The sequence below is a fragment of the Lissotriton vulgaris genome, chromosome 3_1, assembly GCF_964263255.1.
Source record: "Lissotriton vulgaris chromosome 3_1, aLisVul1.2, whole genome shotgun sequence".
Lineage (NCBI taxonomy): Eukaryota > Metazoa > Chordata > Amphibia > Caudata > Salamandridae > Lissotriton > Lissotriton vulgaris.
The window spans coordinates 2,085,978,325-2,086,003,319 of NC_141689.1; the positions used below are offsets into that span (position 1 = coordinate 2,085,978,325).

At 45.5% G+C, this 24,995-nt stretch overlaps 1 protein-coding gene across 1 annotated transcript in view; it reads left to right on the forward strand.

Moving 5' to 3' along the window:
- The window catches only part of LOC147728838 (uncharacterized), a 1,063,528-nt gene that overhangs the window by 379,574 nt on the left and 658,959 nt on the right, over positions 1-24,995 (forward strand). The gene's annotated exons all lie outside the window — the stretch shown is intronic.

The window sequence follows — 24,995 nt, forward strand, 5'->3', positions numbered from 1 at the left end:
ATGTCATCTGTGATGTCATCAGACATCTAATATGTGGGGTAATTAGTACTGCAGGGTAAGGGCGTTAGTTATAGTTATCTTAGGGCACAAGTTATAGTTAATTGAGATAGCTATAACTTTAACTGGTTGTAGAATCTGAAACCAAGTATAACGTCTATGTAAACATTGGCTTGTTATTAAATTTCTATAATGTCCCAGTAACCTTTGTTTTTTGTGTGAATTTCTATGGGTTTTTAATGCTATTTCCTATTTATAATGTCCCTGCAACCTGTGTTTTTTTCATAGAATTTATATATATTTTTTAAATGTACTTCCTAGCTATAATATCCCTCTAACCTGGGTGTGTGAGTGAGTGCGTGAGTGGTTATGTGGGTGTGAAAGTGGATGTGTTAGTGTGTGGTGGATGTATGGGTCCATGAATGGGTGCATGAGTGGCTGTGTGGATCTGTGAGTGGGTGTGTGAGTGGCTGTATGGGTGTGTATGTGGGTGTGTGTGCGTGTGAATGGATGTGTGATTACCTCTGGTTCTGTGAGTGGATGTGCAAGATGTTCTGAGGGTCTCGGAGTGGGTGTGTGAGTGGCTGTATGATTGTGTAAGTGGGCATGGTATTACTGGTTTTCTGGGTCTCTGAGTTGGTGTGTGAGCGGCTGTATGGGCGTGTGAGTGATTTTCTGGGTCTCTGAGTAGGTATGTAGGTAAATGTATGGATGTGTGAGTGGGTTTGTGATTGTTTGTGTGGGTGTGTGAGTGCATGTGTGATTGGCTGTGTTCATTTGGGAGTGGGTTTGTGGCAAGTGGATTTTTGGGTCTCTGAGGGGACATGTGAGGAGCTGTATAGATGTGTGAATGGATGGATGTGTGGGTGTGTTAGTGAGTGTGTGTATGTTTTGTTTAAATTTAGATCTGGATCCTCAGATCCATTGTAGATTCACATGGGGGATCACGCAGAGCACAGCGTGTATCTGCAAATCCTCATGAGCGCCAAACAAACCTTTTTGGGCAATTTGTTGCCCACCAGGCGTTTGTTGCAAACACCTCCACCAGTACCACAAGGTTTTGACCCCTTATACCCTATTTCCACTTTAACCCCCCCCCCCCCCCCCCACCCCCCAAAAAGCAGTGTCCCGATTGACAAAATGGTGTCTGCAACTTTTCTTTCAGGTTGCGGCCTGCCAATCACAGTAATGCTGTTGGCACGTGCATCCGCAGATCCACTGTGGTGGATCCGCATCTCTAGATATACATGCATCTTTTTTCTTTAATAATTCCACAACTACTGAACAGATTTACACCAAGTTACAAAAGGCACTTTTTCTGGACCAAGATCTAGCTTTCAGTCAAATTTGGTGTAATTCCATTCAGTGGTTCGGGATGTAGTTGTTTCTAAAATCCATATGGGAAATTGCATGGGGAAAAACATGTTTTGGGACCTTCCCTTTTTCTCAGCCCCTGCTTGACGAATCGCCCGAAACCTTTCAAACAGCATCTGAAATGACTTGCACACTAAGGTTTAAAAATATCATGTAGATTCACCAAACGCTTCAAAGGTAATAGCAAAACAGAAAATGCTTTTCCCATGGAAACAAGGTCATCACCAGTGTCAGTCCTGGGGTGCTCTGACCTCAGAGCTGGCAACCCCTCACCCACTGGTCCTTCCACTGGGGACTGCATCCCTCCACACCTTTCTCTCTAGACTCATGCTCTCTCCCAACTTGAGAAGTCCTGCCAGACACCAGAGCTGGTGGAATGTTGGTTACAGCAGTCTCCCCCAGCTCAACTGACACCTTGAAATCCCCCTCAGGGGGACCAGGCCCCCCTCCTGGTGTTCCCTTATGGAACCAACCAGGCTGTGTGACTGGGTTTCGTGCACCTCGAGACACAGCCCCCCACTTCTTCTCCTCTGAGACAGGACATGGGACCCTACACCCCTCCCATTACTCTGGGACCTATCTGGGTCACCACAATCTTCCCCTACCGCACTTGGTTGGGGCAAAAACTGAGCCACCTCCTTCAGTATCACCCCCAGATGTTTCTTCAGACCCTGTGGAATCCACCAAAAGGTCTGCCTCCAGTGTGATCTCCCTCGGCCAGAGAACTCACACTCCACCAGGTGCATAGCTCTGGAAAACAGGGATGTAAAATATGCTCTCCACCGATTGAATCACACAGCCCCACACAGGTGTCAACCAAGGTACGCTTTGCCTCACCATTCAGTGCCTCACACAAGTACCCCACATCACTCTTATGAGACTGGGAAGACAGCGTCTCCACACTCACAAACCAGGACTTCTACCATGGGGGAAACCCTCTCCCTGTACCTCGCTTCTAGAGTCAGTAAAGTGTCCCTCCCACCGCTAGGAATATGATCCCCTGTGCCAGTTCCCCAATCCAGTTCAGGTACATTGTGCACCACTGGAGCTACCCCAAAAACCTGAACCCCCTGGTGTATGTTAACCCCCTCCTTCAAGCCAGATACATCTCCGTATGTGTGTACTTCTTCCTCAGCAATAGATGACACCTTCTTGCTGCCACCATCTGAGCTGGACTCCACATCCAGCCCAGCCGAACTAACTTCCTGAGCTACACACATTTCCTTTTCTTGGGTTAAGGCCCTCTTGGCCTCAGCCCTGTTGAGCTCCTCATCAAGCGCTCACAGCCTTTGCTCACAAGTTAGAAACCAGACATATTTTTCTGTTTGTTCCTCACTTTCAGAGAATTCCTTCTCCTCAGACTCAACTGGTAGTGTTGGCCCCCAGCGGGGTAACTCATACTGAAATAGGTAAAGATGCCTTCAAGGGTATTTTTTTAGTACGTATTTAGTAACTTAAAGTGGTTTTAGAAGGATGAATTAATAATCCTTATTAGAAACCAATCGAATACTGTAGAATTCTAATTCAATATAGAAAATCTGTTTCATCAAAACACAACATACAAACAAAAACACAAGGTGTATTAGAAAAATATAATTTTATCAAAAGATCATTTAAATGAATTACTTCATATACAGATAAGTGAACAAACAAAGATTAGGCCTGTAGGTACACACATAAGTAAATTAATACGTGACTCAACAGAACCTAAAAAACACCTATCCCAAATCACACTGAATAAAACAAGATAGGGATAAGATGTAAGGTCGACGTTTCGGTTTCCTAAGAATTCATTGTAGAAACCATCTTCTACAGCCATCACGGGATTGCGAATCCCGTGATGGCTGTTTTCAAAAGGAACTGTCTAAGACCTATTTTAAGATTTTGTTTATGGCAATTGATTTCAAGAACAGTTGTTCAATACACGGTGCCTGGATTAATGTTTTTCTGCATTATAAATCTTATGAGATGTCGTGTTGTTCCTATAAAAACTATACAGGATCTATGCGTTCGGACAACATACACTGTAGTATTGGTGTCAGACTGATTCTAAACACCCCCATAGGGTATGTTAGACTTTTGTATCCGCTAGCTCACAGTGCCACTACAATCTCCCCTTACCAAGGAGAGAATAATTCTTGGCAACCATCGAACATGACAACCCTGATCCCTCAGGATCGTGGAAACAATATGCAACTTTTCCCTCAGTCAAACGCGCTTACTTAGTTAGTCTCAGAGAGATACACAGAATAAACGTACTCGGCATTTTCAATAAGTATTTATTGAATAGTTGTTATTCCGGTGTAAAGTAGATGAGTAGCAACATCCATTAGACAGTAACCGAGATAAATGATTAGACGCACTATGAAAGTAAACGGATGGTAAATTTCTACCTACTTGCAATATTCATGAATGCATACGAGTATAAAAAATACGTGATAATAAAATGATGCGTACTCCGACGATGCCTTTCTAATTAGATGTTCCAAAGTGTACCTAGCATGTGTGTAGGTGTTACACCAAGAATCCATCTAGGATAAAATTAACCCCATTACCTGAAGTGAGAGACTGTGGGACCCTGTCCTGGTCTCGGGTTGGACACCCTACAAGGAATGTTAGACCACTGCGAGCTGGAGTGTCTGAATGCAGGAACCTCAGCATCTTGGTCACCTCTATCTGTATTAGTAAGATTAGTTGTATATATACCCGTAGGTCTCCCCAGGGGTCCTACCTCGCTGTATTACTTTGTCAGAATTAGGATGATGTCATGAATGAACTTTGTACATAGATATTGTTAGACCTGGCATCATTGGCGTGGGTCTCCCTTCCTCTCTACTCTCCCTATCTTTTATTTTGGCTGGATTTAGATGTTCTTGGCTCTGTGCCACTGCTACTCAGTGCCACAGCGCGAATGCTCCCTGTATGTAAATGACTGTATGACTAAGGATAACTATAATAGCTACATCGGTTTAGCCTGTTTCAATTGTGAGTTACCCTCCATTTCACTATCGCTACTGCGAAATGATCCATTCTCATAGGCCGGGATGGGCTGGTGAAAGAGAGCTGTCTATCATCCTATCGGGCCCTAGTTACCTTATAGGAACCTCAAGTTTGATATCCACAAGCTCAGGACATTGAGGGGCACCTTTTAGTAAGGACCGTTTATATATTACATATTTTGAAATACCTTTCCTGAAAACGTGGTCGTTTCTTACCTAAGCTTTACTGTAGGCTGTTGCGAGTATGTGTATTGGCTGTGTGGTTTTGAAGCAGCAGGGCCAGCTGGGTCAGACCTGGCTGGAGAGAGAGATCGGTATTCAGAGCATGGGGAGGAGTGACTCTTCGATCCGAGCTGGGCCGTGCCTGGCAAGGTGAATGATGGCTCCACCTCCCACTGGGTGTCTGATAGCAGACCCCCTCATTCTGAAAGGGCAGGATGTCGCCTTGTAAAGCAAGTGCTCCCCGACCCCACCGGACTGGTTCTGACCAGAGTCAGTGATTTGCAACCTTAGAGAACTAAGACTTTTTAGGTATACAATGCTACTCTCGCACTTTGGTCAAGTGTGTTGCTTCTGGATGTCAAGACGAAACTGTCCGAGTGAACAGTGGAAGGGACTTTGCAACTTTCATGAAGCTTGCCGAAGAAACTACCTGAGGGCCTAAATTGAGAGCGCCTCCTGCAGAAGTCTCAGGGACATTAGACTTCACCCCGTCAGCTGTCAGAATTCCTGTGCAAGGAGTTCTGCTTGCAGGTGAGTCCTCCGCGGAGTAATCCGGAGCCTCTAGTTCTACTGTGAGGGCCGTGGACTGGGCAATTCTGAACTTTTGCTAAACCTGTGCAGGCCGCTGTAGCTAAGAGAGAGCTGCCACTGCTGAGACCCTGCCTGAATCAAAATTGAGACTTTCTAAACTTTTGCTGAACCTGTAGAGCTGCCGCGGCTAAGAGCCCGCCTAAATCTGTATTTTCAAACCTTTTGCTGGATCCGTGTGGGCCGTTGCAGCTGAGAGAGCTGCCGCCGCTGAGCGCCTGACGGAATCTTCGTGGACCGCTGCAGATGAGAGAGAGCTGTGGCCACTGAGCGTCCTCCGTGGTGCCCACCTGGTTGAGACCATTCTTTGTCGTGTGGACCGCTGCAGCTGAGAGAGAGCTGCTGCCGCTGAGTGCCCGCACCCTTTGCCATTTTGCATCACCGTGATTTGACCCATGGGCTACAGCAGCCAAGAGAGAGCTGTAGCTGCTGAGGGCCCACACCCTTTGCTACTGTGCACCATTGTAATTTATCCCGTGGGCCTCCGCAGCCCAGAGAGAGCTGAAGCCGCTGAGGGCCCATACCCCTTTGCCACTGTACCCCATCTTGATTTGTCCCGTGGGCAGCTGCAGCCAAGAGAGGGTTGTAGTCGCTTTGTGCCCACACCCTTTGCTCATGCGCATCATAGTGATTTGTCATGTGGGCCGCCGCAGTCAAGAGAGAGCTGTAGCCACTGAGTGCCCACACCCTGTGCTATTTTGCATCCTCGTAATTTGCCCTGCGGGCGGCTGCAGCTAAGAGAGAGCTGTGGCCGCTGAGCGCCTGCACCATTGACAACTTTGCATCCTTTGGACTTGTCCTGTGGGCCGTCACAGCTAAGAGAGAGCTGCTGCCACTGTGAGCCCACCACAGAGCTGCATGACAAGAGTCCTCAACACCACCAGCCCAGGCCACTGCAGCCGCACACTGCTGCAACTGAGTGCCTGCCTGTCCCTGAGTACCCAAACCACTGTGAGTGCACGCTCTGGACCTCAGCCTCCAAGACTTGTAGTCGCTGGGAGTCCACCTGTCACTGTCTCCGCTTCGTCCAAAAGCTGCGTGCTGTATTCCCTTCCAACGACAGGTATCTGGTGCGCAACAGGTCGCGTAGGCCCGGCCCTGAACTCAGTCAGTGTCACGCTTTGGGTTGATACGTTGTTGTCTCTTTGAGTCCCTATGGGTTGACGTAAATTGTAGTTGTTGAAACACTTTGAGAGTTTTGAGTTAGCTGTTAGATAAAGATATTATTTTTCTATATCTACCTGAGTTGTGTCCTTTTGTGGTGTCATTACTGCCTAATTGTACGTGGCGATAAACGCTTCACACACTGCATCTGAGATAGGCCTAACTGCTCGTGCTACATTACCACAGGGTTGAGCAGGGGTTATCAAAGGGGGTAGCCCACTTGCCCTGGCTTAGGAAGAAGGGTCCTTATTTGGACATTGGCGCTAGCCATTGCCAACTAGAAGCCCCTATTTCTAACTGATAATATACAGGAGATGGTAGTCCTGCTGTGCTTCCAAGAATCCTCATGCATAATGTATGAGATTTTGAACAAGTGTCATATCTAGGTAAAAGGTCAGTCCCTATAAACCGTTATGTATGTAAGGTAGAGAAGAATATAGGTGAAGGGTTACGATGTTACCTGGGCCTATATTAGGGTACTTATATAGAATATAACAGAGACTGATCTTAAAAAATATTTGTACAATATGCTTTGTTTGTACACACATTGAATTTCCTTATGATAATTGTTCATGAAACAAACGGATAACAAATAAAATTGTGAAAGATCTTATTTATCTAGTAAATAGCTTTTTCTGTTGCTCCCCATTGAAAAACAAGGTTTGAACTTTGAAACTTATATGTTGGTTGGGTTAAATACAAAGAGTGGTTTTGAGCGAGTGCGGTGCTTCATACATCCTTAACCCATGAAGTTGAAAGATATATATATATCTATCCATACTACTATTATAAAGAGAGAACACAAACCTTTTGGCAAGGTAAACTCGGGAACCACAGCGCCAATCCACACACCCAATACATTGTTGTAATCCTCAGGGTGTGCAGATGGACATAGGCTATAGAAAAAAAAAAACGTAAATTTAAAAATATAACTTAAAAAAAATGAAGTGCCCTGAAAGTAGCGCCGGCCGCGATGCTGCGCTTGCCGCGACGTAGCGCTGGCCGCTACGTACGTGATGACGAGAAGGAGCGGCGGTGAAGTGAGGAGCGCGGGGAGGAGCGGCAGCTCAGGTGCGTCATGACGAGGAGAAGCAGCTGTGAAGTGAGGAGCGCGGGGAGAAGCGTAAGGTAAGGCTCTGGGACACGGGAAATGTCGGGGCGGGAGGGAGCCGGTGCGGGAGGTTGGCCCTGAACAAATGCGGCTGAGGTAAGGCTCAGGCTCTGGGGGCAGCATTTCAGGCTTGCGTGCACTCCCGCCCCGGCCCCCGCCCGCCACGACATTGTCCGGGACACAGACAATGTTGTGGCGGGCGGAGGCCGGGGCGGGAGTGCACGCAAGCCTGAAATGCCCCCAGCCCCCTTCTGCCCCGGGCAAGGCTGGGGCGGGCTGCTAGTACTAATATAATAAAGAGACAGCCCAAACCTTTGAGGCAGGTAATCTCAGGAACCACAGCACCAATCACAACACCCAATACAGCGTTGGAAAGGGTAGTTGCAGCAGAAGGACATAGGCTATGCAGTCACCCACCATATACATTAAAAAGGTAAAAGAACCATGCCAGCAAAGTAGTCCCTTGTGGGCGTGTCTGCGTTGTGCTGTGGGCGTGTGCTGGTGGCGTGAGAAACGCTGGGGGCGTGTGGTACGTTCTGCCCTTCATGCCATGTCTCATATTATGTGCTAATCCCACCCTGCTCTCTTTAAATACCCCTGCACCCCATAATCATAACCCACCCTTACTCCTTAAAATACCCCAACACCCTTAAACACTAACCCACCTTAACCCTATAAATATACCCTGTACCCCAAAACCCAAACCTACCCATGAACCCCAAAAATACCCCTGTACCCCATAATCCAAACCTAGCCCTGAACCCTAAAAATAACCCTGTACCCCAAAACCCAAACCTACCCCTGAACCCTAAAAATACCCCTGTACCCCAAAACCCAAACCTAGCCCTGAACCCTAAAAATACCACTGTACCCCAAAACCCAAACCTACCCCTGAACCCAAAAATGCCCATGTACCCCAAAACCCAAACCTAGCCCTAAACCCTTAAAATACCCCTGTACCCCAAAACCCAAACCTACCCATGAACCCTAAAAATACCCCTGTACCCCATAACCCAAACCTAGCCCTGAACCCTAAAAATAACCTTGTACCCCAAAACCCAAACCTACCCCTGAACCCTAAAATACCCCTGTACCTCAAAACCCAAACCTAGCCCTGAACCCTAAAAATACCCCTGTACCCCAAAACCCAAACCTAGCCCTGAACCCTTAAGATACCCATGTACCCCAAAACCCAAACCTACCCATGAACCCTAAAAATACCCCTATACCCCAAAACCTAAACCTAGCCCTGAACCCTAAAAATAACCCTGTACCCCAAAACCCATACCTATCCCTAAACCCTAAAAATTTCCCCTGTACCCCAGAACCCAAAACTATATCTGAATCCTTAAAATACCCAAACACCACAAAACATAAACCTCAGTACCCCAAAACATATACCCCTATACTCATACTTACCTTATCCAAACATTTAAAAAAAACATGCTTTTTCCATTCATGCATTTACAACGAATTTCGTTATAAATGTATGTGTGGTAAAAGCATATAAAATGTAATGCCATGCGTTATAATGGCATTGCGGAGTCATGGTACTTTCTTAATGAAAGTATGCGGAGTGATGGTATGCGGAAAGAAAGTTGCGTAATAATTGGTGTTTACCCTCCCCCGGTAAGTACATTGGTGGCACGGCGGCCCACATCACCAGCAACATACTCATATTTTTTTGCCACCCATTTGAAAAATGCACAGGTCTCTCTCATTGATGGCCAGCACCGACATTCACTTTTAGACTCACCTCCCGCCACAAGTTCTAGAATTGCGAACTTTAGAGCTGGGGAGCTACGTTCGAAAATCGGCATCAACTCAACATCCTGTACTTCCAGGCAAATCGCTTTGTCTCCCCGTGCCTACCACAAATGAATGTGTTCTTCTGTAATGTAAATTGTGCTCATGCCATATTGTCGAGTTCGCGCTATAGAATATTGCAAGGAAAAATAAAGTAGGGAAACTCGAGTTCACACACTACTGAAGGCGCACTCTTAAGTACATCAGCAGTGCACTGTGAATCGGAGCGTTTCACGCGCCTGTCACAAATAAGAAATGCTATCAAAACAAAATCCTACAAAACAATATACTACTGGCCGGCAGCAATTCATACCCAGACAACGTCGGGACGGGCTGCTAGTTTATATATATATATATATATATATATATATATATATATATATATATATATATATATTTTCGTACTTCACCAAAAGAGCCTTTCCAGCAAGCAGATGAACACGCGGACCCAAAAGTTCTTTGTGCCAGTTTTATTTTCAAACACCCTGCATCAAAGCCTCCATGACGCGTTTCGGTCCCACCTGGACCTTGATCACAAATATATATATATATATTACCTACTAGCAATCGCCAGTAGGTAGTCATAGTTAGGACCCAGTTGCCATAGGAAAATCGCAACATTCTATTCCCAATAACTTTGGCGCTGATTGACGAATCTTTGCGAAATTCTCAAACCTTATGGCCCGCTCCAATCCGCTCCTTTCTTGAAGGTTTCGGGGTGATTCGGCAAGTGGGGGCTGAGAAAAAAGGGTGGTCCCCAAACGTGTTTTCTTCATGCAATTTTCCATAGGAAACTTTAGACAAGGCTACAGCCCGAACTACTGAACAGAATTACACCAAATTTGGAAAAAAGGTAGCCCTTGGTTCAGAAAGAGCCCTTTTTGTTAAATGGTGTAAATCCGTTTAGTAGTTTTTAAATATTAATGGAAAAAGAAATATATATATCTGGGCGGAGTCTAACCACACATCTCATCGTGAGATCTGATTGGCCATCAGCACTTCATCCAAGAAGTGTTGGCAATCATCTTGGGACCAATATACATGATAGCACCTCATTGAAAAGCATTGCAGTTAATAGAAGGTTTTAAGATTTAATTTCATTATAAATCATTTGTTGATGGTACCATACTCATTTTAGGAATCGTGGTGTGTTTTAAGGTGATTTTACTATGTGAAAAAGCCTTCTGCTGGGATATCATGAATCATGCTTGAGAGAAAACTATTTTCTCATGCTTTTCCCACAGAGGTTTGGAAGGTGATCTATAAGCTAAACTGAGAGCATATATTCTGTAAACGTACATTATCTTTCTCAGTCATGTGAGAATGAAGTATGACATTCTCAGTAAAACATGTACATCTAACAAGGGCAGACACTGTCAGTTGATTCCTATGTGTTCTACTGCAGCTTCCCAGAGTGTTCTAAAGAACAACTAGAGCGCTAACAGTCCTACTTTTGACAAACGTATTGCACACCTGAAGCCATCTTGATTAATAAAGTGGTAACTCTTAAAACATTCATTTAAAAAGGAACAAAATGAGGGGGTTCATTTTGCCATAGAAAGTATGATTAGTGCTGCAGAAAGAAAAATTAGGGCACATTTTGAGTAAATTCTAAAATCCTCCACTATTTCATTAAAACATTCTGAAATGCAGACTGAAACATGCACTTTCAATACCAGCAGCAGACTTCCCTGGTGAGCAGTAGCTTTACTACAGTGATCTAACAAACAACTAGAGTGCTAACATTCAGAATTTATGGCAAATCTGTGACACATCTGAATGCCTTCTTGATGGAAACAAAGTAAAAAACTGAACGTATTTCCTAATGAGGAAACTGCAGTAAATGAGGAAAATAGGAAACTTCATAACAAATAAGTCTCCCAAGATGGACAACCGAGACAAAAGAGCCAAAATGTAGCACAAATATCTTCCAGATGTAGCCCACGTATAGCTCAATGACAGAATGTCCCAGAGTGTTCTTAAGAACAACTAGAGCGCTCACTATCTTACTTATGACAAAAGTATGGCACACCTGAAGCCATCTTGATTGGAATAAACTGGTAACACTTAAAACATTTCATTTAAAAAGAACACAATGAGGGGTTTTTTTTGCCATAGAAATAATTATGATTAGTGCTGAAGAAAGAAAAATTAGGGCACATTTTGAGTGACTTCTCAAATCCTCTTCTATTTCATTAAAACATTCTGACATGCAGACTGAAACATGCACTTTTAATACCAGCAGCGGACTTCCATGGTGAGCAGTACCTTTACTACAGTGATCTAATGAGCAACTAGAGTGCTAACATTCAAAATTTATGACAAATGTGTGACATATCTAAATACCTGAAAGCATTTCCTAGTGAGGAGACTGCAGTAAATGAGGAAATTAGGAAACTCCGTAACAAATGCATCTCTCAAGATGGCCACCAAAGACAAAAGAGCCCAAATGTAGCACAAATATCACCCAGATGTATCCCACATGTAGCCCAATGACAGAAGTGTGCAAAACACTTTTTATTGTTTGTGTTTTTTCAGTTTCATATATTGCAGACTTGTCAGGTATTGGAGTGCTTTACATGAGCATTGGTTACATCACACAAGAACAAATTCATTTTAGTTTTAGACATGGGGAGATTAAGTGATTTGACCAGAATCACAGAATGTCGAGCTGAAGCAGAAACTCCAACCTGGTTCCCCAGTTGCAAAGGCTGCAGCTCTGGAAGTAACACCACCTCCTCTCCACTAAGTGCAACATTTAGTCAAGTGTTCAACTGGATAAAGAAAACATAAAGATAACAAATAATTTAAAAGTGCTTTGTCGCTATTTGAAAACTCAGAAAATATGTCCTCATTTTAGTTCTTTAGAGCACTAACCATAATTTTGATGCAAATAAGACTCTCTTATATATGTAATTTCTAAAGGAAATGCTCTAGGTATTACAGTTTTGATTACATCAAGATGATGTAAGGCGTTCCACACTTTTGTAATAAATATAGAATGTCAGCAATCTAGTTGTTCATTAGGATACTGTTGAGAGGCAGAGGCCAGGGGCACGGACTCTGAAAATTAAAGGCACGGGAGGAGGGTGCAGAGGCAACAATTAGACCACAATGGGCAGGCAGGAAGGGCAGTGGCAGCACAACAGACTATGGAGGGCAGTGGAAAGGGGGGTAGGGGCAACAAACCAACAATACAGGACTATTAAGAGAGGCTGTGGCAATATAGGGCCAGATGTAGGTAAAAAACATTAACCGATTTTAAAATACCGAATTGTACCGATTCGGTATTTCAAAATCGGTAAATGGTATGTAGGTGCCAACATCTGGATTCGTTACCGAATCCTTAACACTTCTTTAATTACCGATTCGGTAAATACCGAATCGGTAATGCCCATTCATTCCTATGGGCTTTATTTATTTATTTATTTATTTATTTAACTTGTATAGCGCGTTATAACCACCGGGGTCTCTAAGCGCTGTTTGTCCAGATTACGTAGTGGGGTTTGGCATTACTTGATCTTAGCAGTGTGCCTAGAGGCTGCCCCATGCTTGCTTGAACAATACAGTTTTTAACTTTTTCCTAAAGGATAACAGATTGCATTCCTTCCTTAGTTCTGGGGTCAGTTTGTTCCACAAAGCTGGGAGTGTGTTGGAAAAAGCACGTCCCTCCACCGTGGCCAGTTTGAAACGGGATTGGGACAAGAGGGAAGCGTCCGACGAGCGCAAAGTCCTGCTCGGTGTATATGGGGATAGGCGGGATTTCAAATATTTTGGTGCATTACCATACAGCGCCTTATGTATGATACACAATCCTTTAAATACAACCCTCTGCCGAATCGGGAGCCAATGTAGCTCCTGCATCAGAGGGGAAGAGTGGGCAGACCTGGGTTTCCTGTAGATCAGCCTGGCTGAATCATTCATAACGCCCTGTAGCTTGTCCAGCAGCCGCTGGGGTAGACCTATATACAGGGAGTTCCCGTAGTCCAGCCTAGCCAGGATTGTGGCTGAAACCACGTGTCTCAAGGTGGAAAATGAGAGTAATGCAGAGATCTTCCTCAGTTGACGCATCAGGCCTATACAGGTACCCACCACCGTGGTAACTTGTTTTTCCATGGAGAGTTTATCATCCACATACAGGCCCAGACTTTTGACTGCGGTTGCCGGTTTCGGTGGCACACTCAGCTCCACAGGCCAGAATTTCTCGCTCATGGGGTTGCCCGTGATGGAAATGGGCAACACTTCCGTCTTGTCCGGGTTGATTTTTAAGGAGTTCTCGGACATCCAATTAACCGTAGCTTTAAGTATGTCCTGCAACCTGGTAGACGCTCCCGGGCCATCATCCAGCCGAATGATTATCTGGGTGTCATCGGCGTAGTTGTATACTAGGCAGTCCATCCTATTCAGGAGTGCAACTAATGGCTGCAGGTAAATATTAAAGAGTAGGGGTGACAGGGCAGAGCCCTGTGGAACCCCGCAAGTGATGGGAGCGGAGGTGGAAAGTAAGTCCCCCAACTGTACTCTTTGTGTCCTGCCCTGCAGGAATGATGTAAGCCATGCATGTGCTGTTCCCCTGATACCAAAGGACCTCAACCGCGACAAAAGTTGTTCATGACACACGGTATCAAAGGCAGCGGAGAGATCCAGTAGTACCAGGGCGCTCGGTGTTTTTATATCAGCCCGACTCCTCAATTCATCCAGGATTGATAGCATGACTAATTCCGTGCTATGGTTAGCACGGAACCCTGCCTGATTGGACTCCAGCAGGTTGTTGCTCTCTAGATGTCCTGAGAGCAATGCCAACACATGCTGCTCAATCACTTTAGCCAGAAAAGGCAACTGGGAGATGGGTCGGAAGTTCTTCAAACACTTCGTGTCCGATCCAGGTTTCTTTAGTAGAGGAATCAGGTGAGCCTCTTTAAAAGCTAGAGGGACCTGTCCTGTGTGAAGGGAAGTGTTTATCAGATGCAAAACTTCTTCCTCAATGCCTGGCAATGCCAACTTGAACGCATCAGGAGGGCATGGATCCACCAGGGAACCGGATTTGACTCGGTCCGTGATCGTAAATAGTTCCTGTTTTGAGATTGGGGAGAACTCAGCTAACGGTATAATATCCGGCGGGGCAGTGAGGTCAGGTGGGCAGGGGCATTCGAGGGGTGTAGTTGCAGCAATTTCTCCCAGAATATCGGAGATCTTATTCACAAAGAAGTCCTGGAACCTCTGGCAATCCTCCTGGGTGAACTCAGTGCTTTGCTCTTTGTTTATCCTGAGCTCCGCCAGGACCCGAAAGATTTCCTTCTGTGGATTTCTAGCTGCAACTATTCTTTCCTCAAAGAAAGCAGCCTTCCTAGTTTGGATGGCTAGTTTGTAAGTCGCTAAGGATGCAATGTATTCCTTCTTGGCAGTGGCGTCATACTCTTTCCGCCATGCTCGTTCTTTCCTCCTCACCCCACGTTTCATATCACGTAGGGAGTCATTGTACCAAGGGGCCCCAGCTCCTCTCTCCACCTTCTTCACCCTACGAAGGGGTGCCACCAAATCAATGGCTCTCCCCATTTTATGCTGAAGGTGTCCACAAAGGGCATCAATATTAGCGTCCTGCTCCTTTACTGAAGGAGACTGTTCCAAGAGATACACCATTTTCTCCCCATCAAAGTTTCTCCACTTCCGGGCCATTTTCCAACCTTCCCCAGGCTTGGACAGATGGTAATTCAATAAAATTCTGCCCTTTATTAAAAAGTGGTCAGACCAGGCGCATGGCAAGATCTCTGTAGAGCCCTGGACTGGCATAGTGGTCCAGACTAAATCAAGAACATGTCCCTTCTCGTGTGTCGGTCCCTTCACCTGTTGAGTGAAATCCAAGGAGGAAATTGCCTCCTCAATCTGTAGTGCTTGCCCCTCTTTAGGGGATTTTTCCCAATGGTAGTTGAAGTCTCCGACAACAATCATTTTGTCATATCTCGAGCGCAGATCCTGGACCAATCTAGTGAAAAGAACCGGGAATTCTGGTGAAGCCCAAGGCGGTCGGTATACCACCAAAAACACCACACAAACCGCCCCCCGCCTGAGCTTTACCCCCATAACCTCTGCTCCCCCCAGGGTTTCGGATAGAAACCTTTCGGCGCGGAGACGTGCTTGATAGAGAAGAGCTACTCCACCTCCTTTCTTAGCTCCCTCCCTATTGAAATGGAGTGCCAGGTAATTATCTGGTAGGACCGCCACTAAGTCCGGCGCCGAGCAATCCTCCAACCATGTTTCGGTAAGCGCAAGGGCATCTAGCTCCCTGTCTTCCAGTAGTGAAAAGACCTCCAACTTATGGCCCTGCAAAGAGCGTGTATTCAGCAGGCCATAGTTTAAAGCGTGAGCATTGGAGTCGCGCTGTCGCACTCTTGTGCTCTTAGGTGGAATCAGCAGGCCCTCCCGAGCCAGCAGGTGTATGCAGTCCTGGTCATGGTGGGACTTACCCATGTTAAGCTCCAATAGTTCACATCTGGAGTAGGACAAAATTGGACCAGGGGTTCTGGCCCCGGGTCCCGGATGGTCACTGATGGGCAAAGATGGGCTCGCCTCTGGCGAGCCTCCAGCGCGCCTATGGCGCGCCCGCTGCGCGTCACCGCTGCGCGTCATCATGCGGGCGTTTAAATAGCACCCAATCGTGCTATGTCTGCAGCTATTAACAGCTAGAACGCCAACAAAGATGGCGTCCCTTGCCGGCACTTCCCCTCCCAAGATGGCGCCTAACCCCCAGTCCAGCTAACGGGCCGCCAAACAGCGGTTCAGATAACAAATTTTAGATGCAGGTATGTCCTAACAAGCCCCCTAATTGCAACCCAGCCAAGAAAGAGATTTCCCTTTAAAAACGCGCTAAAAGTAAAACGCACAGAACCGCGCTTCAAGCGCCGAGCATGTGGCACAATTAAAATACAGTTTCAAGGTTCACAAATTGCATTAAATATAGGCAAGTAAATGGCAGTTATTGGAAGCATGAATCAGCAAGCGCAGCAGCAGAGTGTCATGGAATGCCTCGCCTACACTGACGCTTACCTGAACAGAGCGAGCGCCTGCTTAGATCGACTTAAATAGCACCCAATCGTGCTATGTCTGCAGCTATTAACAGCTAGAACGCCAACAAAGATGGCGTCCCTTGCCGGCACTTCCCCTCCCAAGATGGCGCCTAACCCCCAGTCCAGCTAACGGGCCGCCAAACAGCGGTGCAGATAACAAATTTTAGATGCAGGTATGTCCTAACAAGCCCCCTAATTGCAACCCAGCCAAGAAAGAGATTTCCCTTTAAAAACGCGCTAAAAGTAAAACGCACAGAACCGCGCTTTGAAGCCCATAGGAATGATTAGGCATTACCGATTCGGTATTTACCGAATCGGTAGTTAAAGAATTCACAAGGGTGCAGGGGGTGTCACTTTGACACCCTCTGGCACCCCCAAAACAGGCACAGGTGCCATGTGGCAGGCATACCTGCCCTAAGGATAGGTCTGCCTGTCACATGACATAGGTGTGCATGCACACATGTGCATGCACACCGGAATCGGTATTTTACCATCAAATTGGTGTTGATGGTAAAATACAGATTCGTAAAGGCTCCTGGGACTCTGAAGAGTCCCACCTACATATGTGTGGCTTCAAATCGGTAAATTTACCGATTTTTTATTTTACCGAATCGGTAAAATTACCGAATCGGTAATTTTACTGATTCGGTAAAATATTGCCCCCTACATGCCAAATATTGTAAACCGGTCGGTAACGGCCGAAAATACCGATTTTTGGCCGTTACCGACCGACCTACATCTGGCCCATAATATCCCATTGTGGGCAGAAGGAAGAGTCAGTGGTAGTACAACCATACATGCCAACAGACCCGATTCAGCCAGGAAACATCCAATGTTTTTAAGCCCAAATAGGCTTTATTTGATCTCTCTCCTGTCTACAATCTCTCTTTTTCAATGTAAGTCAAAGGGGAAAATCAATACCCCAGTTTTTTTTTTCAAAATCTACCTCTTACCAAGTTCAAAATGTTAGCAAGTATGGTATATTGGACCATGGAAGCCAGGAGAAACTGGGGTAAGGACATGGACTTGGATAACAGAGGACAGGAGGGACATGGAGAGGTGCACCAAACTGACCGTACAGGGCAGGTATCAGGGTTTGGAGCAGCACAATACACCGCACAGGGCATGCGGGACGGAAGTGCAGCACAACAAACCATAGAAAGCAATACGGAGGGGACAGAAACATGCACACAGACAACAGAGATCAGAGGGGAAAGAGGCAACGGTAGCTTGTTGACCATAAAGAACAGACAGGAGAGAAAGCTGTAGCAAAACGGACAATAAAGGGCAGGAGGGACGGATCTGGGGCATTACAATGGAACTGACAAGCCAGGACGGAGGGATTAGGGTTCTGCACAGGAAAACAGAGGGCTGTGGGCAAGGGGGCAGGGCAGGAGCAGCAAGATGACCGTGGAGGTCAGGTAGGATGGGCACTAGAAGCAAGACACACCATGGAGAGCAACAGTGAGACTATAATGGCATACACACAGACCATGGAGGGTAGGTGGGAGGGGGTCAGGGGCAGCTTGCTGACCACACAGGGAAGGTAGGAGGGGCCGTGGCAGCACAGAAGACCATGCATGGCAAGCGGGAGGGTTATTGGCAGTACAATGGCTATGATGGGCAAAAAGTAGGGTACAGGGGCATGCACAAAGGACCATCGAGGATAGAAGGGAGGGTTAGGACCTGGGCACAGACAAGAGAATTCAGGGGAAGAGGCCTCACAACAGATCACGTGGGGCACGCAGGAAGAGCAGTTGCAGCACAACAGACCAGGAAAGGCAGAAGGGTGTGGCAGTAAAATGAACCATGGGGGACAGGAGGAAGGGGATATGGGCATGGAATGTGGACAGCCAGGGTGGAGGTGGCAGGGACAGGTTACAGTCAAATGACAATGCTAGGCAGGTGGGAGGGGAGTGGCAGCTCAACAGAACACTCAGAGTAGATAGGAGTGGCAGGTCCATGGAACATGGTGGGCAAAAAGGATGGAACAGGGGCATGCACACAGACATCGGAGGGCAGGGGGTAGGAGAATAGGGGCAGCAAGCTAAGCACAGAGGCAAAGCAGGAGGTCAATGATGGAGCATGGAATTGGGAAATGGAGGGCAGGAGGAGTGGACTGGTACTTCATGCTAAATGGAGGTCAGTGGCAGCACATCAGACCATGCATGGTAGGAGAGAGGAGGCTAGTCCATGGATTCAGACAACAGAGGATAGGGAGGAGGTGGATGGGGCAGCAAGCTAACTGTTCCGAGAAGACAAGAAATAGGTACATACAAGGATAATTATGTCAACATTGGTTTTAATCACAACGTGTATTTTAAAAAATTCATTCATAAAATTAAGTACATAGTCAATAATATAGAATGCCCCTGAAAGAAAGAAAAGGGGAGGGGGTGGTGCTGGGCTGGTGAAAGTATAGAAACTAGAACATTGGTCACTAAGACCGAGATATACCAACAATTGTACTAAATTAACACAATCACAAATCACAAATGATAATTGTGGAAGGAGGCTGAGTGCAAACACTTCCTGTTTGCACTCAGCCTCCTTCCACAATTATCATTAGTGATTTTATTTGAGGCATGATTATTTAAATTAACTGAGAATTATTTGTTTCCATTGTGTTAATTTAGTACAATTGTTGGTATATCTCGGTCTTAGTGACCAATGTTCTAGTTTCTATACTTTCACCAGCCCAGCACCACTCCCTCCCCTTTTCTTTCTTTCAGGGGCATTCTATGTGATTGACTATGTACTTAATTTTATGAATGAATTTTTTAAAATACACGTTGTGATTAAAAACAATGTTGACATAATTATCCTTGTATGTACCTATTTGTTGCTAAGACTTAGTTATTTGTGTGTCTATCTGGGACCGCTTTGTCTTTATCAATATTCCGCCCAGGTCCCAGTGACTTCTTGGGTTAACCCGTGTTGTTTATAGCTCAACTGTTCAGAGAAGGCGGGAAGGACAGTGGCAGAACAACGGCCACACTGGGCTGTAATAAGGGAGCAGGGACATGGACTTGGACAATGGATGGCTAGGAGGAGGGAAGGCAGGAGCAGCAAGCTTTGGTGGGGGCAGCACAATGCCAGACCCTGCTTCCAACCCCCACCATCCATTGTGATATGCTACATACTTAACGTTGAAAAAACCTAGAAATTTGCTGAAAAGATTACAGGGACGTTATAGTTAGACTCAGATTTAATTCATACACAACCAGTGAAATGAAGAAGTTATAGTTACCTGAGCTAACTATAACTTACACCCCCGCAATTTACTGCTAATGACCTCAAACATTACATCATTCATGACATGGTCAGTTACATCACTGATGACATCTCAAATGAGCTGTGAATGGAATGGAACTATAAACGCTAGAACTTTATTTAGGGATAGTGTGTGTATATTAACACCCTTTTTTTCTTTTCTTTCGTGTAAGATCCATTATAATATGCAACGTGCCCAGAATAATATGGCCGATAGCCTTTCACTTTAAAATAATGTGTAGTCCATTGTTTATGTTGGTGTTTGCAATCCCAAGTATGTTTATTATGAATAAGTCACGTTGACGAACATACAGGTATGGCGGTCACTGGGCAAGATATGCTAAAATGACATTGTGTGCATATTAAGTCTTGTTTTCTTTTCTTTATTGTATCAATTCCCGAATTTTCACATTGTGACCAGGCCAATATGGCTGGCAGCTTTTTGGATAATAGTAATATGTAGTCCTTTGTTAATGTTGGAAACTTTAGGCATTTGAACATTTAAATAAGGATGCTACAATGACTCCTTGTATCGTTATCAAGGATTGGATGAGCCGAAACGTGTGGATCACGTCCTTTGCAGATTAAATACTTCCAAACTACAACCTGAGTGCTTATTCCTTCCTTGTATGAGTGAGAGGAGATTAAATACATATATATAAAATTCACTGAAAAAAACATAAGTTTCACGGACATTATAGTTAGAAATTAGCATTCAAAAAAACCTCAGAAATTCACTGAAAAAACCACAGGTTTCATAGACATCATATTTAGTTGGACATTCCACTTGTACAAAACAAGAGAAATTCGGCCAATATAGTTAGTTGTGCTAACTATAACTCGCGCCCCGGCAAGGCACTGCTGATGACATCACATATTACATCACTCATGACATGGTCAGTGACATCACTGATGACATCTCACATGACATCACAGATGACATCATCCACGTAATCATCTGATGCACCTCTTCACACCCTAAAATACAGACTACCATTCTTGAAACCATAGAGACACCAATACTAGAAGAGCTACAATATTCTGTGCACTATGCATGCAGACCTCTAATCAGTTACATACTATTGACAAGCTCTTCTAAATACCAAGTTAGTACCTATGCAATCTAAGAATCCTTCTGTCTGTCCCATGCATGTCTCTCCATTCACCCATCCAGCACTATCTACGTATCCTATCACTCCACCAATAACTAAGCACTTATAAATTCAGCACGCACTTTCTTTGCAACACTGAAATTACTCCAGTTATTAGTCGTATACTTAAGGAATGTCGTAGTCACTAACACAAGTGCAGGAACAATATTTTGTACACTATGAATGCACACCTCTAACCAACTACAAACTATTGATACACTCTACTAAATACCCAGTTAGTACCTATGCAGTGTAGGACTCTTCCTGCCTGTCCCATGCATTTCTCCAATCACCCATCCAGCACTATCTACTTATCCTATTACTCCACCAATACCTAAGCACTTATAAATTCCCTATACACTCTGTTTGTAATACTGTAATTGTTCTAGTTACTAGTCATGAACTTATGGAATGGCCTAGCTACTATATTATTTTGTGCACTATCCTAGCAGAACTCTAACTACATACTATTAATACACTCTTCTAAATACCCAGTTAGTACTCCTGCAGTGTAGGTCTCGTCCAGTCTGTCCCATGCACTTCCTTATTCACTTATCTTACACTGTCTGCTTATCCTATCACTCCACCAATACATAAGCACTTTTAAATTAAGTATTCACTCTGTTTGCAGCACTGTCATAATTCCAGTTACTAGTGGTATTCTTTTAAAAATGAACTAGGCACCAACACAAGTACCCGTAAAATATTCTGTGCAAAATACCTAAAAATCTCTATGTAGATACATACCACTGGTCCACTCCATTAAATACTAAGTATGGGCGCAAAATCTGCTCCGCTCGTGAAATTTGCGAATTTTCAGCAATTTCGCGATTCGCAAATCTTGCAAAATTGCCTAAAAATTCGCAAATTTGCGAGCGGGCGGATTTTTTTTTGGGCCCACGGAAGCACAGTGAAGGCAGGTGCTCGAGTTGAAGCTAACTTTGTAACCATTTTAGAATGGCGCCGGCAAGCTGCAAGAGTGCTTGCTGGCGCCATTCTAAAATGGTTACAAAGTTAGCTTCAACTCGGGCACCTGCCTTAATTCTATAAGTGCTTCCTGTGGGCCAAAAATTAAACCTCAACAGGAAGCACCTACAAAAATAAATAAAGCAGGTGCCCGAGTTGAAGCTCAAATTCAGTAACGTTTTAATCAGCCCAAAACATTAGTGAGCACGGTCGAGGCTGGGCAAGTGTGCTTTAACATCATATCTACCGTCGAAAATTAGCGGTAATACCCGAGGGAGGTCTTTGCATGGTCAATGGTCAATGGAGATGTACCTGTTTTCCATGCGACCAGGAATTGGTGGTAAAATGACTGTTCTTGTACCCTGCACACAAAGCACAGGAACTGGTGCACGATATGAGGAACCAAACTCCTTCTTGTTCTCCACCTTATCTTGGACCAGATCACCAACTCGGGGTAGCCAGCCAACTAGCGGAATCTGAAGAGCAGCATCAGATGTGGAGGGCAAATGTTCCTTTGCAAGACTGTTTCTGTTCTTTTGTAGGTCCTGTAACACACTACAATGTTCATCTATGTAAAGGATGCGGCAGACGCCGCCATGTCTAGACCCTCAAGGTCTGTAACAAACATTTTGATGCCAAAGAGCATTTTGTATGGTGTCTGCCCACCCAAAGAGCTTCTAGGCAGATTAATAAGTGCACGCTGCACGCTATAGAGATGGGCTAGCCAGTTCCGGATTATACCCAAAACCTTTGCTGTGAAGGATTGCTTTAAGTCACGGTTCATTTGCTCCACAACTGAATTGCCCTCAGGTCTGCATGGAGACGAAAATTTGACTTGGATCCTCAATGAACCCATGGCATCCTTGTATGCCTTAGAGGCGAACGCTGGACCCTGGTCCAAGTGGAAGGTACCACATGCAAAAATTCCCACAAAGACACGCAAATCCCTGAAGACAGTGCAGGCATCGGTACTCCTTTGTGGCCACACCCAAAAAAAGCACATGCATGAATCAACTGCAACTAAGATGTACTTATACACAGTATCAGAGAAGAAAGGACCGCAATTATCTAAAAAAACACACGCAAGTGGTTTATTAGATATGTACAACTGTGTCTGGGGCGGGTGCGCAGTAGTTGAAGGTTTAATCTGCTGGCATATGTCACAATGAAGGACATAATCATGCGTCTGTTTGTACAATCCATGCCCCCAGTAACGCTGTTGAAGGAGAGATACAGTAGCTGACACGCCGGCGTGAGCCGAGGCCATACCCTCGTGAGCTGGTGTTACCAAGGCTTGCCTGCGGTCCGCATCGGGAATCAACCTGTCACCAATGTCGTTAATTCTCACATAGGGAACTTTATAAGGACTTAAAAGATAAAAATATTTAGAAGGGAAACCTCTAGGGTAATTACCTCCCTTCTCTGTTGCGGCAATAGCTGCCAAGATGTCATCATCAATCTTACTTTTGGAACGTGTAACTGCTGCTACTAAGTATGTCGCAACTGTGGTCTTCGCTGCTTGATCAGCAAGACAGTTACCAACAGTGTGTGCCCTCACACGTTGGTGACCAAGAGTATGAATTACAAACACAAGTGGGAGCTTTTCTTTAAGCTCAGCCACTCGAATCCAAAGCATTTTGTATTTAATCGTATTACCTTTAGAATCACGATAGTCATTCTGAGTCTAAAAGAACAGGTTGTCATTGTAAGATTGAACACAGTAGTAAGAATCACTCGCAATAAGAGTAGTCACACAAGGGTCTGAATACTCCAGTGCAAGCACCAGAGCATGTATCTCTGCCAATTGGGCGGTACAGTCCCCCAATGTCTGTATATGCACGACATTGGACTTGAACTCTCCATTCACCATAGTACTGACCACTATTGCGCAGGCCACAGAATAAACATGTTTTGAAACCGTCACCGGCTGCGCCGATCCGTCAGTATATATGATACAATGAAAGCCCTCCAGCGGGCGCCTGGTCAGAGGAGCATGATGAACAAACTCATCCTGCAAGTACTCTTAAGTTTGCAAAGAGGAGTCAAAGATGAACGTGACATCCGGAGATGTCAAGGACGTGACCCATTGTATCCGCCTTGGATGCAAAACTTTTGAATTCGGTTCACTGGCTTTCGTCACTGCCTACAAGGCAGGATACAGTGTAACAACCAACATGCGTTTCCCCTACGACAGTGACCATTCTTTCAGAAGTGTACAAGTGTGACTTGTAAGCTATAGGGACTGTGTCACCCTCATTAAAAGTCAAGTTCGTGAAACCCACTGCGCCTGGCACAATTCTTATCACCAGGTTTGTGTGGTTGTCATGAGTCCGTAAGAATTTAGATTCAAAAAGATAGGACTGCAAAGATTGCAAAATTGCAGAATGTTCAGGCAGCCAGCAAGATTTGGTGAAAGTTGGTTGTACCAAGGCATAAAGTGGCTTGATACACTGGGCATATTCGGGAATGTAGGTACACCCGAAACTCAAAAAACCCAGCAGAGGGGGAGGAGCTTCGCGCGGATCCAAGATGGACGCGTGAGCACAGGGCTCCTGAGACCCTCTTTGCCTCCCGCGTCTATCCTGCCACAAATCCTGATTTGATTGATGGGTACTTGTTGACTATGCCCTACTGATTCTGAGGACTTTTTCAGAACCGAAATCGGACGCCGTGATCAGGACTTGCTGCATCCTGAAGTTTGTGGCCTACATCGTAGACCATCCCCGGCCTGGAGTCACCGTGGTACCCAGGTGGCAAGTCAACAACAACGGCCAGTTAGGCACGCCCACAGCCCCTGTGGTGCTTTCGGTTTTGATTTGGGCCATTGTCGCAATGCTCTACGGCTGCCCCATTCATCTTCTTGTCCCTGCTGCGGATCCTGAATCTGCTCTGGTTTTTAGCCCTCTTGCCCTTGAGGTTCATCGAAAGCGTGATCATTTTGACTAGATTGCAATGACTCTGTGGGAGCTCGAAGCCCACTATGGCGGGCAGGCTGGATGCCGAAAAACGGAACACCAAGGGCACGCATCGTGGGGGCCTCATCCAAACCCAGACTATAGTGTGCTTCACCCACCCGAAAGGGTCCCCAGGTGGAGCGAGTAAGGCTCTTGAAGGGACCGTGGATGATACCCCGCCATCGGAGAACCGACACTGAGTGACATCATGGGCGCCATTACCAGTGTTCGGACCGACATGGGCCATCAGTACGAGACTCTTGCTGCCAAAATCGATACGGTGGCTATTGAGGTTAATCTCATCAGAGCTGACCTGGGGAAGACAA